This window comes from Protobothrops mucrosquamatus, unplaced genomic scaffold (genome assembly GCF_001527695.2).
Source record: "Protobothrops mucrosquamatus isolate PMUCROS unplaced genomic scaffold, P.Mucros_1.0 scaffold3498, whole genome shotgun sequence".
In the NCBI taxonomy this organism is placed as follows: Eukaryota; Metazoa; Chordata; class Lepidosauria; order Squamata; family Viperidae; genus Protobothrops; species Protobothrops mucrosquamatus.
In genome coordinates this window covers 5196-17978 of record NW_015389470.1, presented here as the reverse complement: position 1 = coordinate 17978, position 12783 = coordinate 5196, and positions in this window count along the sequence as shown.

Below are 12783 nucleotides of genomic sequence, written 5' to 3'. Positions count from 1 at the left end.
TTGTTCTAACTATCAGGAAGTTTCTCCTTAGTTCTAGGTTGCTTCTCTCCTTGATGAGTTACCATCCGTTGCTTCTTGTCCTGCCTTCAGGCGCTTTGGAGAATAGCTTGACTCCCTCTTCTTTGGGGCAGCCCCTGAGATATTGGAAGACTGCTATCATGTCCTCCCTCATCCTTCTCTTCATTAGACCAGACATACCGAATTCCAGCAACCTTTCCTCATATGTTTTAGCCTTCAGAAATGAATTTTGTTTCTGGAGGCTAAACAAAATTCACTGAAGTCCATGAAATGAAAAATGAAGTCCATTATCCTGGGAAAGATGGAAAGAAAGAAGGAGAAGAAGATGACCAACAAGGTGGATATGCTCAATTCCAGTGGCACCGTTGAAAGAACGAAAAAAGACTGGATGATGATTGTCTTGGAGAAAAAATTATCTATATAAGTTCCTAAGAGTCGACACCAACTTGATGGCGTCTAATCAATACATCTGGACAACTGAAGTTCTTTCAAAGCTGCTGAGAAGGTGGTTTAATTTGTTCTTAAGTAAAAATTTATTTCCACTGGCATCTAATCCCATTTTGAAACGGCTTTTGCTCTTTACATGAAATCGACATCCTAAATCAACTAAATTGGCGTCTTTTTTTCTCCATTATCTTCTGAGTAGACATTTAAAAAAAATGAAGTTAATCAAAGAAAATAGACATTCAGCAAAAACAGCACGTCAAGAAAGGAGATGCTCCAAAAGAACCTCTGAATATTAAACGTTGGACCCTTGAAGTGCAAGATATTTAATTATACTTAAGTTCAAGTGAGCCAGATAGAGAATTGAATAAGAAAGAGGATCGTAGATCTCAGTTTTAGTCATCTTCAAAGTTCGCCATGTTGGCTACTCCTGCCAAAGGCAGAATCTTCTGTATTGATCTGGGGTTTAAACAAATGAGCATTTCAAGTCACGAGGAGGAGGAGGAGGAGGAGGAGGAGGGGGAGGAGGAGCACAACCACTGTGGGGTCTTTGGTGCTCTCTGAATTAGGTTGTTTTCTTACAGATGTTACATGACCCAAACTAGCTAACATCATCAGTGCTAGAAGGGAGTGCAGTTTGCGAGGAGGAGGAGGAGGAGGAGGAGGAGGAGGAGGAGGAGGAGAAGAAGAAGAAGAAGAAGAAGAAGAAGAAGAAGNTCTTCAAAGACAAACAAGGAAGTCCAGGTGCTTCCTGAAAAAAAGCATCTTTTGATGCTTCTTGGGTAGGGGCTCAAGGTAGGAGGCGCACCTGGCTATCTTCAAAGGACCTTCTACAGGTTTCTGGAGAACCCCACATCCAGTTTCGGTCCCCACATTACAAACAAGACGCGGAGACTTTGGGAAAAGTGCAAAGAAGAGCAACTAAGATGATCCAAGGCCTGGAGACTAAAACATAGGAAGAACAGCTGCGGGACTTGGATACGGCCAGTCTAGAGAAAAGAAGGACTAGGGGGGGGGACATGATAGCAGTCTTCCAGTATTTGAGGGGCTGCCCCAAAGAAGAGGGGGCCAACTTCTTCTCCAAAGCACCAGAAGGGCAGGACAAGAAGCAACAGATGGAAACTCATCAAGGAGAGAAGCAACCTGGAATTAAGGAGAAACTTCCTGACAGTGAGGACAATTAACCGGTGGAACAACCTGCCTCCAGAAGTGGTGAATGCTCCAACACTGGAAGTTTTTAAGAAGAGACTGGACAATCACTTGTCTGAAGTGGTATGGGTTCTCCTGCTTGAGCGGGGGGCTGGACTACAAGACCTCCGAGGTCCCTTCCAGCTCTATTCTATTTTAAGAAGCAACAGATGGAAACTAACGGAGAAGCAACCTGGAACTAAGGAGAAATTTCCTAACAGTGAGAACAATTAACCAGTTAACCAATTAACCTCAGACATTCTGGGTGCTCCATCACTGGAGGTCTTTAAGAAGAGGCTGGACAGTCACCTGTCTGAGATGGTATAGGTTCTCCTGCTTCAGCAGGGGGGCTGGACTAGAAGACCTCCGAGCTCCCTTCCAGCTCTGTTCTGATTGATTGACTTCAGTGTCCTATTTTCACGGTCTTGTTTTTTTCAACGTTCTCTGCTGTGGCTGCTTAGAAGAAGGCAACCGTCTTACATTTCTTTCCTCCCTCAAAGAAGCAATAATAATAATAATAATAATAATAATAATAATAATAATAATAATAATAATTATTATTATTATTATTATTATTATACTCAAAGAAGCAATTATTATTATTATTATTATTATTATTATTATTATTATACTCAAAGAAGCAATTATTATTATTATTATTATTATTATTATTATTATTATTATTATTATTATTTGCTGTGGCAAAAGCAAGCAAGGGTAGTACCAATAGTAATAGGCGCCTTGGGTGAAATCCCAAAACAACTGGAGCACCACTTGAATACCATCGGCATTGACAAATTCGCCATTAGTCAATTGCAAAAGGCGGCCTTCCTAGGAACTGCTTCCATCCTGCGACGAGATCTGTAATACCATCAAACATCCACATCTGCCTATCTCAGGTCCTTGGGAAGGACTCAATAGGTAGACAAAATGCCAAATCCAGTCTGAACATCTGGCTGTGCAATGATTAATAATAATAATAATAATAATAATAATAATAATAATAATAATAATAATAATAATAATAATAATAATAATAATAATAATAATAATAAAGTTGGAAGGGACCTTGGATGTCATCTAGTCCAACCCCTTGCTCAGGCAGGAAACCCTACACCATTTCAGACAAATGGCTGTCCAGTCTCTTCATAAAAACTTCCAGTGTTGGAGCATTCACCGCTTCTAAAGGCAGGTTGTTCCACCGGTTAATTGTCCTAACTGTCAGGAAGTTTCTCCTTAGTTCTAGGTTGCTTTTCTCCTTTGTTAGTTTCCATCCGTTGCTTCTTGTCCTGCCTTCAGGCGCCTTGGAGAATAGCTTGACTCCCTCTTCTTTGGGGCAGCCCCTGAGATATTGTATGGATGTTTTGAGGGTAAGTCCACCTCCTGGTAGTCCTCGACTTAATGACCCCAGTTGGGACCCCAATCTCCATTGCCAAGCAAACGACCAATGAGAACATAGCTGGAAGGGACCTTGGAGGTCCTCTAGTCCAACCCCCTTCTCAAGCAGGAGAGCCCTATACCATTTTGGACAAACGGCTGTCCAGTCTCTTCTTCAAGAGACTCCACTGATGGAGCAAGGCGGTTCTTAAATGAGACACACCCACTTTTGCCATTTTTTCACCGGGTGGTTAAGCAAACCACTGTGGTTGTTAACGTGAGTCACGGGTTCATTAACCGAAGCTGACTTCCCCCCTTTGACTTGGCAGGGAAGATCAATCACATCACACACACACACACACACACACACACACACACACACACACAGGATGCTGCAACAGTCGTAAGGGTGAAGACCGATTGGAAGTCGCTTTTTTGAGTGCCATTGTAATTTTGGCTGGCCACTAAACGAAAGGATGTAAGTCAAGGATTACCTCTATGGTGTTCTTCTCTCTGTAGCTTACAAGTAATCCTCAACTTACAACCGTTCATTTAGTGACCATTCCAAGTTACAGCGGCCCTGAAAAAGTGACCTAGGACCGGTTTTCACACTTACGACCATCGCGGCATCCCCAGGGTCACGTGATCGAAATTCAGAGGCTTGGAAACTGACGTGTACTTTTGACTGTTGCAGTGTCCCGGGGTCATGTGATGCCCTTTTGCGACCTTCTGACAAGCAAAGCTGGATTCGCTTTACAACCAGGTTACTAACTTAACCACCGCTGGGATTAACAACTGCGGCAAGACGGGTCGTCAAATGGGGCGAGACCCCCTTAAGAAATGTCTCACTTAGCAACAGAAATGTTGGGCTCAATTGTGGCCGTAAGCTGAGGACGGCCTGTCTTTAGCACCCCGCGGGGCCGTCCTCTAACTTGAGTTTGACTTGGCCAATGAAGTCAGCGACTGGAAAAGACTTTTAATTTGGTCCTTTTGGCAACTTGAAGCAATTAATTTCACCTGAAGATGAATTTCATCTCTCTCTCTCTCGGCCTGCCTGACAAGCAGTAAGCAAGCATTTTGTTTACTCCTGGCATATGAAAATATAATGTTTGATTAAGGGGTGGATCAAAGCAAGCCGGAGAAGAGAGGGAAAAAAATCAATCTCTCCTTTTATGTTTTGATCCCAAAGACAGAAGCGATGACACATACTTAATTCTGATTGCCAAAATTCGGGGGGGGGGGGGTAATGCCCTGGACAATTACAAACTGTTCCTCGACAGGAAGATTTTGCTGATCAAGAGAAGCGAAGAGTTTGACGTCTTTAAGGAAATTTATTTTTGCATCAGTTCTTAGAATGCCGTAGTCTTGTTCATTCTTTCTGGCCAGGAGTATCCAACTTTGGCAATGTTTAGAATAGAATAGAATAGAATAGAATAGAATAGAATAGAATAGAGTAGAGTAGAGTAGAGTAGAGTAGAGTAGAGTAGAGTAGAGTAGAGTAGAGTAGAATAGAGTAGAGTAGAGTAGGAAAATAATAGAATAGAATAGAATAGGACAGGACAGGACAGGACAGGGCAGGGCAGAGTAGAATAGAGTAGAGTAGAGTAGAGTAGAGTAGAGTAGAGTAGAGTAGAGTAGAGTAGAGTAGAGTAGAGTAGGAATATAGAATTGAATAGGAAAATAATAGAATAGGAATAGAATAGAATAGAATAGAATAGAATAGAATAGAATAGAATAGAATAGAATAGAATAGAATAGAATAGAATAGACAGATTGTAGAATAGATAGAGTAGAGTAGAGTAGAGTAGAGTAGAGAATAGAGTGGAGTAGAATAGGAATATAGAATAGAATAGAATAGAATAGAAGAGAAGAGAAGAGAAGAGAAGAGAAGAGAAGAGAAGAGAAGAGAAGAGAAGAGAAGAGAAGAGTCAGATTGTAGAATAGAATAGAATAGAATAGAATAGAATAGAATAGAATAGAATAGAATGAAGGAAGAGGAGGAGGAGGAGGAGGAGGAGGAGAGAAGATAGAGACATGGAGAAGAAGGACAAGGGGAAAGAGAAAGAGAAGGAGAAGAAGGAAGAAACATGGAGAAAATGAGAAAATGGAGGAGGCGAAGGAGGAGAAATGAAAGAAGGAAGACAGAGACAAGGAGAAGGAGAAGAAGAAAGAAAAAGGAGAAGGAGAAGAAGAGAAAGGAGGAGGAGGAGGAAAAATGGAGAGAAGAAGGAGAGAAGATGAAGACAGAAGGAGGAGGAGAAGAAGAAGAAGAAGAAGAAGAGGGAAGGAAGATGGATACACAGAAGAAACAGAAGGGGATAGAGAAGGAGAAGAAAGAAGAGGAAGATGGAGACACTGAGAAGGAGAAGAAGGAGAAGGAAAAGAAGGAGAAGGGAAGATGGGAAAAAAGAAAGGATAGGAAGGAAGGAAGATGGAGACAAGGAAAAGGAGAAAGAATTGAAGGAGAAGAAGGAAGGAGAAGGAGAACAAGGGAAGATGGAGACAGAAGGAGAAAGAAGAAACGTTGTGTGGGTTACTTCTAATTTTAAGTATAGCCTTTGATGAAGTTTATTGCCCTACCAATGCAAATAAGAGACCAGCCACCTCCCATATCAGGAATGATTGACAGCCAGAGACAACAACTCAACTAAAGCCATTTGATGAGTTCAGAATGGACGTGGCATTCATCTAAGCCAGGGATGGGGAACCTTGGCTCTTTTATGACTGGTGGACTTCAACTCCCAGAATTCCTGAGCCAGCCATGCTGAGGGGAAAGGGAGAGGGTTCCAAGCTGAGCCATGCTGGCTCAGGAATTCTGGGAGTTGAAGTCCACGAGTCATAAAAGAGCCACAGTTGCCTACCCCTGCTCTAGATAGAATAGGGCTCTTCAAACTTGGCCCTTTTATGACTCGTGGACTTCAACTCCCAGAATTCCTGAGCCAGCCACGCTGAGGGGAAAGGGAGAGGTTTCCAAGCTGAGCCATGCTGGCTCAGGAATTCTGGGAGTTTGAAGTCCACGAATCATAAAAGAGCCAAGGTTGCCTACCCCTGGCTTAAGGGAAAAAAGTTAGGCCAGCCTCTTACTGGATGCCATGTTGTGATCTCGGAACCAGCCGCCATTTTCTAAGCAGCTACACTGAATGGTGGCCCTTCAGAAAATGGGCTACCTATCGTTTGTTCCGCTTTGGAACATGAAATGATTTGTATATATCAGGGGCCTTCAAACTTGGCTCTTTTATGACTTGTGGACTTCAACTCCCAGAATTCCTGAGCCAGCCATGCTGAGGGGAAAGGGAGAGGTTTCCAAGCTGAGTCATGCTGGCTCAGGAATTCTGGGAGTTGAAGTCCACGAGTCATAAAAGGGCCAAGTTTGAAGGCCCCTGGTTTAAATATTTAAATATTTTTTCCTCACGATCACGTGATCAAAATTCAGGCATTTGGGCAGGGGTAGGCAACCTTGGCCCCTTTATGACTTGTGGACTTCAACTCCCAGAATTCCTGAGCCAGCCATGCTGAGGAGAAAGGGAGAGGTTTCCAAGCTGAGTCATGCTGGCTCAGGAATTCTGGGAGTTGAAGTCCACCAGTCATAAAAGAGCCAAGGTTCCCTACCCCTGATCTAGGCCCTGGAGGTTAAACGCCAGCCTCATAATCATAACCCTGAACCCGTTGTCTGCCGAACCCTTCATCCACACCCTTTACTAACCGCCCCCTTTTTTCGTGTCCCCCCATAAACGAACCCCCAAAGGCATCTCCCGTCTCGAGAACCTCCACGGAGAGTGTCTATAATCGGTATTAATGCAAGAGACGCCCGGCACATTTCCCCCGCTTGCGTGTTCCGGAGAGAAGATGGGGGTGGATCCGACAGAGATCAAGTTGTCCTAAATGTGTAGCGTTGGAGAAGTGGGCCGGCGGGAAAGGGCATCGAGCGAAAGCTTTTAAGTGACTAACATTCATGAAAAAGAGATGAAACGCCGTGGGTGGATGGTTGAGGAATAGAACAGAAAGTACCTCGAGGGAATGAGAAGGTGAAACGCGAGGGCTTAGGTAGGAGCTGAAGAAAGGAGAATGTTGTGCAATGGGAAAAAGTGTGTTAGAAAAGAGGGAGTGTAAAACCAACACTCCCCATTAAAAGAAATAAATAAGGATTAATACCACTTTACAAGGCCTTGGTAAGGCCACACTTGGAATACTGCATCCAGTTTTGGTCTCCACGATGTAAAAAAGATGTTGAGACTCTAGAAAGAGTGCAGAGAAGAGCAACAAAGATGATTAGGGGACTGGAGGCTAAAGCATATAAGGAACGGTTGCTGGAATTGGGTATGTCTAGTTTAACGAAGAGAAGGATGAGGGGGGACATGATAGCAGTCTTCCAGTATCTCAGGGGCTGCCCCACAGAACAGTGAATCAAGCTAATCTCCAAAGCCCCTGAAGGCAGGACAAGAAGCAAGGGGTGGAAACTAATCAAGGAGAGAAGCAACCTAGAACTAAGGAGAAACTTTCTGACAGGGAGAACAATTAAACAATTGCCTCCAGAAGTTGTGGGTACGCCATCACTGGAGGTTTTGAAGAAAAGATTGGAGAACCATTTATCTCAAATGGTGTACGATTTGCTCAAAGATGCTTTTTCAGGAGCCCACTGGACTTTCTTCTTTTTCCTTCGAAGACGTTTCGCTTCTCATCCAAGAAGCTTCTTCAGGTTCTGACTGGCTGGCGGCAAATGGAAGGATTTATACTCCTTGCAGACAGCTGGTCATTTGCCTTCTTTTAAAGAGTCATTGAAGCCACCTGGAGGTTTACTTGAGTGGTGCAAATGGGTGTGGAACCTTCTTGGCTGCAGGATGTTTTTCTGCCCTGGGTCCCTTCATGGTTGAAGACGGGCGCAGTATGATGAGGATGAGTCCGTGTTGTCTGCATCTCAAACTGAAATGGTTCTTGTAGTCTGCAAAGTTTTCTGGAAATCCGTTCATGCTCCTGCACCTTAACTATTAAAGCTGTGTTAACAAAATGGCTGTGTTTCGCAGGCTGTGCTGAAGCAAATAACTTGTTTTATCTTCTGATTCATGGTTTATGGATGTATTTACTTAGCCTATGGCTCTGACGCAGGAAACATGTCACAACAGACCATGGATCTTCGTAGCCTAGTTCTCCTAAACCAGGGGTAGGCAACCTTGGCTCTTTTATGACTGGTGGACTCCAACTCCCAGAATTCCTGAGCCAGCCACACTGAGGGGAAAGGGAGAGGTTTCCAAGCTGAGCCAGGCTGGCTCAGGAATTCTGGGAGTTGAAGTCCACGTGTCATAAAAGAGCCAAGGTTGCCTACCCCTGTCCTAAACTAACCAGGCTAATCAAACAACGGCACAGCAAAGTGGAACCTTAATCTTCATTGAGATCCAATTGCCAGCATTCAAGGTTTGGCCTGTTCTTCTCCAGAATGTCGGACCAAGAGGCTAATCAGGCGGGTGAATTAATTGGCTTCTATTAATTTCAATCAGCCTTCCACACCCAACCTGCACCCAAGCTCAGATGCCACACTGTCAATCTTTCTGAAGCTTTATCCCACGGGTTTGACGGACAGGTGGATTAGATTTCTACAAGGTTGCAAAACAGAGGGATCTAGGAGGTCAGCCCGAACATCCATAGCAACATAAATATAAACAGATCACCAGGAAGTAGAATCATATGAAATGGGTTTCATCATCGCTGGGATTTGTCAGACCATACATAACCAGAAGTGATTCTATAAAGGTGGTGCTCAATTTATGACAGCTCATTTATTTATTTCATTTAGCCCAAGCCCTGTATAGTGGCCGTTCGAAGATACGACGGCATTGAAAAAGGTGACTTATGACTGTTTTTCACAGCGTTGCAGCGTCCCTGTGGTCACGTGATCAAAAGTAATCCTCAACTTACAACAGTTCATTTAGTGACCGTTCAAAGTTACAACGGCCCTGAAAAAGTGTGACCGGTTTTCACACGACCGTCGCGGCATCCTCAGGGTCATGTGATCGAAATTCAAAGGCTTGGAAACTGGCATGTACTTATGACTGTTGCAGTGTCCCAGGGTCACTTCTGACAAGCAAGTTCCCATCTTCAAAAAAGGGAAAAAAATAGATCCAGGAAACTACAGACCTATCAGCCTGGCCTCAATACCTGGGAAGATTCTGGAAAAGATAATCAAACAACGAATCAGCGAGCACCTAGAGGCAAACAAAGTAATTACTAAAAACCAACACGGGTTTGTCAAAAACAGATCATGCCAGACAAATCTTATTGCATTCTTTGACCAGGTGACAAAATTAGTAGACCAGAGGAATGCTGTGGATATAATTTACTTGGACTTCAGTAAGACATTTGATAAAGTAGATCACAACCTTACTACTTGACAAGATAGAAAAATGTGGGGTAGACAGCATCACCACCAGATGGATTCGTAGCTGGCTGACCGGCCGTACTCAGCGTGGGGTCCTCAATGGAACCGCATCTACATGGAGGGAAGTGTGTAGTGGGGTGCCCCAGGGCTCTGTTCTGGGCCCAGTGCTCTTCAACATCTTCATCAACGATCTGGACGAGGGGATAGATGGGGAACTCATCAAATTTACAGACGACACCAAGCTGGCCGGAATAGCCAACACTCCAGAAGACAGACTTAGGATACAGGAGGATCTGGACAGACTTGAACACTGGGCGCTAACAAAATGAAATTCAATGGTGAAAAAAGTAAGGTTCTACATTTAGGCAAGAAAAACCAAATGCGCAGGTATAGTATAGGGGGTACCTTGCTCAATAGTAGCAACTGTGAGAGGGACCTCAGAGTCCTAGTGGACAATCATTTAAATAGGAGCCAGCCGTGTGCTGCAGCTGCCAAAAAAGCCAACACAGTGCTGGGCTGCATCAACAGAGGGATAGAATCAAGATCACGTGAAGTATTAATACCACTTTACAAGGCCTTGGTAAGACCACACTTGGAATCCTGCATCCAGTTTTGGTCACCACGATGTAAAAAAGATGTTGAGACTCTAGAAAGAGTGCAGAGAAGAGCAACAAAGATGACCAAGGGACTGGAGGCTAAAACATATAAGAAATGGTTGCTGGAATTGGGTATGTCTAGTTTAATGAAGAGAAGGACGAGGGGGGACAAGATAGCAGTGTTCCAATATCTCAGGGGCTGCCCCAAAGAAGAGGGAGTGAAGCTATTCTCCAAAGCACCTGAAGGCAGGACAAGAAGCAACGGATGGGAACTCACCAAGGAGAGAAGCAACCTAGAACTAAGGAGAAACTTTCTGACAGTTAGAACAATTGACCGGTGGAACAACCTACCTCCAGAAGCGACGAATGCTCCAACACTGGAAGTTTTTTGTCCAAAATGGTATAGGGTTTCCTGCCTGAGCAGGGGGTTGGACTAGATGATCTTCAAGGTCCCTTCCAACTTTATTATTATTATTATTATTATTATTATTATTATTATTATTATTATTATTCAATAATAATAATAAGGCGGATTCACTTAACAAACGTTACTAACTTAACAAGTGCAGTGATTCACTTCACAACTGTGGCAAGAAAGGTCCTAAAGTGGGGCAAAACTCACTTGAGAACTGTCTCACTTAACAGCAGAAATGTTGGGTTCAATTGCGGTTGTAAGTCGAGGACTTACCTGTACCCTTAAACCCAATCGTTGCTTCTTTTTCTCACCAGAAACAAGTCATTTTAACTGATTCAGGAAAAGAAAAAGGAACTCTGCTGCCATCTAGCGAAACATAAGTATGTGTGCACATGAATAGAAGAGAAGAGAAGACAAGAGACGAGAAATAGGAATAGAATAGAATAGAATAGAATAGAATAGAATAGAATAGAATAGAATAGAATAGAATAGAATAGAATAGAAATGTAGAAATATAGAATAGAATAGAATAGAATAGAATAGAATAGAATAGAATAGAATCTGGAAGGGACCTTGGAGGTCTTCTAGTCCAGCCCCCTGCTCGAGCAGGAGAACCTATACTGTCTCAGACAAGTGACTGTCCAGTGTCTTCTTTAAAATCTCCAGTGATGGAGCGCCCACGATTTCTGGTGGCAAGCTGTTCCACTGGTTAATTGTCCTCACTGTCAGGAAGTTTCTCCTTAATTCCAGGTTGCTTCTCTCCTTGATCAGTTTCCATCCGTTGTTTCTCGTCCTTCCCTCTGGTGCCTTGGAGAATAACATGACCCCCCCTCTTCTTCGTGGCAGCCCCTCAGATACTGGAACACTGCTATCATGTCTCCCCTATTTCTTCTTTTCTTTAGACTAGCCAAACCCAAATCCTGCAGCCGTTCTTTGTATGTTTTAGTCTCCAGGCCTTGGATCATCTGAGTTGCTCTTCTCGCTTTGTGATTACAGGGAGTCCTGGACAGAATTTCCATTGCTGAGCAAAGCCATTGTTAAATGAGTTGTGCCTGATGTTAGGACCATTTTTGCCACACATTAAGCAAATTGCTGCTGTTGTTAAGCGAATCCCATAGTCAGTAAGCAAATCAAGATTTCCCGATTGACTTGGCTTGTCGGGAGTCTTTTGGGCAGGTCGTGAATGGTGATCATGTGACCCCGGGGGGATTCTTGAGGGATGCCAAGCAACTGGATTTTAATTATGTGTGCCTGAGGATTCTATGACCGTTGTAAGTACAAGGACTAATTATAAATCACTTTGTTTAGTGGTGTTGTAACTTCGGTCACTAAATGAACAGTTTTGGTCACCACAATGTAAAAAAGAGGCTGGGACTCTAGAAAGAGTACAGAGAAGAGCAACAAAGATGATTAGGGGACTGGAGGCTAAAACGTATAAGGAAAGGCTGCTGGAATTTGGTATGTCTAGTTTAATGAAGAGAAGGATTTTAGGGGTAATATGATAACAGCTTTCCAATATCTCAGGGGCTGCCCCAAAGAAGAGGGAGTCAAGCTATTTTCCAAAGCGCCTGAAGGCAGGACAAGGAGCAACGGATGGAAACTAACCAAGGAGAGAAGCAACCTAGAACTAAGGAGAAACTTCCTGATTGTTAGAACAATTAACCAGTGGAACAACCTGCCTCCAGAAGCGGTGAATGCTCCATCACTGGAAGTTTTTAAGAAGAGACTGGACAGCCATTTGTCTGAAATGGTATAGGGTTTCCTGCCTGAGCAGGGGATTAGACTATATGACCTCCAAGGTCCCTTCCAACTTTATTATTATTGTTATTGACTGCCTATACATTTATTTTAAAGACTTGAATCCAACAGGATTGTTCTTATAGATAAATATTTTCATGAACAAACATTTGACTGTGGTTGAATAGAATTCCCGTGATGAAATATCTCTCGGGTCTAGCATAGGAATCAAAAATATGTGACCTCTTTTGCTTTTAGTAAACCACATTTTATTAAACTGGTTTATTTCATAAACTACATCTGAGAGGGCTCTCGTTTAAGTGCAAGGCCATCAAAAGAGGGCTGCTGTTTGTCCAGAAGCTTTCAAATTCCACAGCTCTGACGACTTTCCCTTGAGTACTGAAACTTCTGAAGAAGGTTGGGTGCATATAGAGAAAGGAAGAAAGAAAGAAAGAAAGAAAGAAAGAAAGAAAGAAAGAAAGAAAGAAAGAAAGAAAGAAAGAAAGAAAGAAAGCCTGTGTTTTGTGGTCATTGGAAGATTGCTGATGGGTGCATAAATAAAGCATGCTGGAACATCTGTTCTTTGTTGTGCATTCAGCTTTTTAATGTCTTCAAAGAGCAGCTCTGACGCATCACTG